General features: G+C 35.1%; 1 non-coding gene across 1 annotated transcript; it reads left to right on the forward strand.

The window, feature by feature from the left end:
• The first annotated feature begins 3,546 nt into the window (after window positions 1-3,546).
• Window positions 3,547-3,653, forward strand: LOC147913080 (U6 spliceosomal RNA). The gene has a single exon (XR_015549205.1). It is a non-coding gene; the product is annotated as a U6 spliceosomal RNA (small nuclear RNA).
• Window positions 3,654-5,608: the final 1,955 nt, after the last annotated feature.

A 5,608-nucleotide genomic window follows, 5' to 3' on the forward strand; every position in this document is an offset into this window, starting at 1 on the left:
AGTGACAAGGTTAATAGTACAGAGGCTCTGGAAAGTAAACAGACATTGGAACCACAGCCCACAGAAGGCAGGTCAGTACTTTGCAGTCTGGCCTTAACTAGATTGATAACCTGCTAAAACACAAAAAGAGAAATTTAGCAAAACCAGAGTTTCATAATGTAATATTCAAAATGTCCACAATACGATCCAAAACTACTTGACATAGAAAGAATCGAGAAAATCTCAACAACTTTCAAACCCAAGAGGACCCAGATGCTGAAATTATCACAGCCTTCAAAGCAGCCATTAGAACCATGCTACGTGAAGGAAGGGTGAACACTCAGAGCAAAGCAAAGATAGAAGTTCTCAGCAAAGAAATAGAAGCCATAAAAAAGAATCAAACAAAAATTTTAAAACTAAAAATTTCAGTAACAGAAATAAAAAATTCACAGCTCAATTTCAGAATAGACAACAGAAGAAAGAATCAGTGAGCTTGAAAATAGACCAATAGGAAGGATCTAATCTGAACAACAGGAAGAAAAAAGATTTTAAAAAATTAACAGAGCCTCAAGGGCCTGTGGGACAATACCAAAAGGTCTAACATTCATGTAATTGGAGTCCCAGAAGGGCAGGAAAAAGAAACTGGTGCAGAAAAATTATTCAAAGAAATAATAGCTGAAAACTTCCCAAATTAGGTAAAAGACATAAATTTATGGATTCAAGTAGTACAACAAATGCTAAAGAAGATAAGCCCAAAGAAATCCACACCCTGACATACCATAGTCATACTGCTAGAAACCAAAGATAAAGGAAAAAATAATTAGAAGCAGCCAGAGAAAAGGCATACATTGTATATAGAGGAACAGTGATTTAAAAGACTAGAGATTTCTCATCGAAACATTGGAGGCCAGAAGACAGTAGAACAACACTTTTAAAGTGCTGAAAGAAAATAACTAACTATAACCAATAATTCTATATGCCATAAAAATATCCTTCAGAAATAATAGTGAAATAAAGACATTCTCAAATGAAGCAAAACTAGAATTTGCTACCAGTAGACCTTCTGTAAAAGAAATGCTAAGAAAGTTACTCAGGTGAAGGAAATGGTAACAGAGGAACTTGAAATGGTAACATAGTAAATTATTCTTCTCTTTTCTTTAAACTATGAATGACTGTTGAAAGGAAAAATTGTAACATTTTCTGAATGGGTTTTCGATGTATGTAGATACAATACTTCTGACAAGCACAACACAAAGCGAGGAAGCACAGGAATATCTCTGATTCTAAGTTTTCTACCTCTTACTTGAAGTGGTAAAATATTAATCTGATGTAGACTGTGTAAAACCCTAAGTAGGGATGTATATTGTAACCCCTAGGGCAACCACTTAGAAATGATACAAGCAAATACAATCAAACGCCAATAAATTAATTAACATGGAATACTAAAAGAAATATTCAAACAATCCAAAAGAGGGCAAGAAAGAAGAAAGAGGAAGAAAAAACAGGGAGAACAAACAGAAAACAAATAATAAGCCAGTAGACCTAAATCCACCCATACCAATAATTACCTTAAATGTGAATAGTCAAACACACTAATTAAAAGACAGAGTTGTCAGATTGTATTTTTAAAATATATGACATCTACAAAGAATCCCACTTCAAATAATGACATAAATAGGTTAAAAGTTAAAAAATTGGAAAAGATATATCATAAAAACATTAATTTAGAAAAAGCTAAAGTTAAGCACAGGGTTATCCTATGACCCAGCAATTCCATTTCTCTGTATGTAACCAAAAGAAATGAAAACCTATGTCCACACAAAAACTGTACACGAATGATCATAGCAGCATTATTCACAATAGCCAAAAAGCGATAACAACCCAAATGTCCATCAACTGATGAACTGATATATATAAAATATTGTATGTCCATACAATGGAATATTATTCAGCCATTTAAAGTAATAAAGTACTGATTCATGAGATAACATGGATGATTCTTGAAAATATTCTGCTAAGTGAAAGACCACAGATTGTATGATTTCATTTATATAAGTGTCAAGAATAGGTAAATTTGTAGAGACAGAAAGCAGATTAGTGGTTGCTTAGGGCTGGGAGGTGGGTAGGAGGGAAATGGGCATTGATAGCTAATGGATACAGAGTTCCTTTTGGTGGTACAGGACTGTTAGAAAAATTGATTGGTGATGTTTTCACACCCTGTGAATATACTAAAAAATATTGAAAGTACACATTAAATGGGTGAATTGTATGGTGTGTGAATTGTATCTCAATAGAGCTATTTATTAAAAAAAAGAAAAAGCTACGATGGCTATATTAATATCAGACAAAATAGCTTCAGAATAAAGAAAATTACCAAAGATAAAGACAAATAATAGATGGTGATAAAAGGGTCAATTCATCCAGAAGACATGACAATCCTAAATGTTTATGAACCTAACAAAAGAGAATCAAAATACATGAAGAAATAAACGGTACAAATGAAAGGAGAAATAAATAAATTCTAAAATTATACTTGGAGACTTCAACACTCCTCTCTCAGTAATTGATAAAACAAGTAAGAGAGAAAAATTACCAGGAATACAGAAGACCTGATCAACCCTAGCAACCAACTCGACCCCGTTAACATTTATAGAACACTCCACCCACACCAACAGAATACAGTTTCTTTTCAAGGACACATGGGCTTTCATCAAGACAGACCATATCCTGAGTCACATAACAAACCTTAACAAATTTAAAATAATTGAAATCATGCGAAGTATGCTCTCTGACCATATGGAATTAAGCTACAAATTAGTGACAGAAAGATATTTAGAAAATCCCCCCAAATATTTGGGAACTAAACGACACACTTCTAAACAATCCCTGGGTCAAAAAGTAAGTCACGAGGGAAATTATAAAATATTTTGAATGGATTGAAAATGAAAATACAACTTATCCAAATGTGTGTGATGCCAGTAAAGCAGTGCTCAGAAGGAAGTGTAGAGGCAGTAAATCCTTATAATAGAAAAGAAGGCCGTTTTCAAATAAATAATCTAAGCTTCCACCTTATGAAACTCAAAAAAAAAGAAGAGCAAATTAAACCCAAAACAAGCAAAAGGAAGGTAACAATAAAGATAGGAACAAGTATGAGTGAAGTGAAAAACAAAAAACAGTAGATAAAATCAATAAAACCAAAAGATGGTTCTTTGAAAAGATCAGGAAAATTGATAATCCTCTAGCCAGACTAACCAAGAAAAAAAGAGAAAAAAAACAAAAATTATCAAAATAAGGGCTATCATACAGATCCCAGAAACATTGAAAGGATAACAAAGTAATATTATAAACAACTCGATGATAAATTTGACAACTTGGATGAAATTGACCAATTCTTCCAAGGACACAGACCACCAAAACTAAGTCAAGAAGAAATAAATAAACTAAATAGTCCTGTGTCTATTAAAGAAATTGAGTTTATAGTTTAAAAAAAGCTTCCAAGAAAGAAACTCCAAGCCCAGATGGTTTCACTGGCAAGTTCTACGAAACATTTAATAAAGGAATAATGCAGTGCTGGCTTCGGCAGCACATATACTAAAATTGGAACAATACAGAGAAGATTAGCATGGCCCCTGCACAAGGATGACACGCAAATTCGTGAAGCGTTCCATAGTTTTTGAAATTTATACAATGTTATAAACCAATGTTACTGCAATAAACAAAAAGTTAAAAAATAAATAAAGGAATAATGCCAGTTCTACATAGTCTCTTCCAGAAAATAAAAGATGAAGGAATACTTCCCAAGTCGTCTATGCAGCCAGCATTACCCTAATACCAAAACCAGAGAAATACTACACAAGAAAGGAAAACTACAGACCAACATCCGTCATGAACATAGATGCAAAAGTCCTCATCAAAATATTCGCAAATCACAGTCAGCAATAAGAAAAATACACCATCACCAAGTAGAGTTTGTCCCTGGAATGCTAGGTTGGATCAACATTAGAAAAACAATCAATGTGGGCCGGCCCCATGGCTTAGCGGTTAAGTGCGCGCGCTCTCCGCTGCTGGCAGCCGGGCTTCGGATCCTGGGCGTGCACCGACGCACCGCTTCTCCGGCCATGCTGAGGCCGTGTCCCACATACAGCAACTAGAAGGATGTGCAGCCATGACATACAACTAGCTACTGGGGCTTTGTGGGAGAAATAAATAAATAAAATTATTAAAAAAAAAAAAAGAAAAACAATCAATGTAATCCACTGTATTAACAGACAAAAGAATAAAAACCACATTATTGTCTTAATAGACGCAGAAAATGCATTTGACTAAATCTAACATCCATTCATGATAAAAAAAAAAAAAAACTCTCAGCAAATTAGGAATATAAGGGAACTTCTCTAACCTGATAAAAGATCTCTACAAAAAACCTACAGCTAACGTTATACTTAATGTTGAAAAACTGAATACTTTCCCCCTAAGTTCAGGAATAAGGCAAGCATGTCCACCTCATGCTACCAAATTGAAAATATGTCCTCCAAAAACCTGTACACAAAACTTACAGCAGCTGTGTGCATAATTGCTAAAAATCAGAATTACACACAACATGGCTGAATCTCCAGTACATTACGTTAAGGGAAAGAAGCCAGTCAATAAAGATTACATTCTGCATGATTCCATCTATCCAATGTTCTTGAAATGAGGTCCGTGGTTGCCCTGGATTCGGGGTGAGGGAGGGTCTGACCCCAGAGGGGCAGCACATGGAATGTGGGGGACGGAGCTGGTCTGTACCCAGATGTGGTGGTGTGTGCACAACTCTGGGCATTGGTCAAAGCATAAAGCCCTGTACACCAGAAAAAGTGAATTTTCCTGCAGGTAAATTTAAAAATAAAGTTTGTAAAAGCTAGCAAAACACACACATACACATTTCCTAGCCATCCTCTCATATGTAGTCTTATAGATAAATTTAGATTAATTGTGTTTTTTGTAAAGAAAAAAAAGCTTTTGGTAATTTGCTTGGAACTGCATTGCATTTATAGATAATTTATGGAGAATTGACATCTTTTCAATAGTAAGTCTTTCTATCCAAGAACAAGTCATCTTTATGCCCTTTAATTGAGTCTTTAATTCTATTCACTTTGGAAGCTGCACATTTTTTGTGAAAATTTACCTAGGATTTTTATGCATTTGGTTGTTATTGTGAATGAAATCTCTTTCCCATTACCATTTTAAATGTTATTACTGATTTAAAGGGAAAAAAATTTTTCTGTTTTTTTAACGTACTTTTTTTCTTTTATGAGGAAGATTGGTCCTGAGCTAACATCTGTTGCCAATCTTCCTCTTTTTCTTTTTTCTCCCCAAAGCCCCAGTACACAGTTGTATATCACAGTTGTAGAGTTGTAGCTCCTCTATATGGGACGCTGCCTCAGCATGGCTTGATGAGCGGTGAGCAGGTCTGCGCCCAGGATCCAAACTGGCAAACCCCGGGCTGCCAAAGCGGAACGCACAAACCTAACCACCACGCCACCGGGCCAGCCCCAAAAATACAGATTTCTGAATACTTGTTTTATAAGTGGCCACCTCGTTCACCTCCCTTATTGGTGTTAATATCTGTTATTAATTAATATGATGACCC

The sequence above is a fragment of the Ceratotherium simum genome, chromosome 30 (genome assembly GCF_057802395.1).
Source record: "Ceratotherium simum simum isolate JZ-2026a chromosome 30, ASM5780239v1, whole genome shotgun sequence".
Taxonomy (NCBI): Eukaryota; Metazoa; Chordata; class Mammalia; order Perissodactyla; family Rhinocerotidae; genus Ceratotherium; species Ceratotherium simum.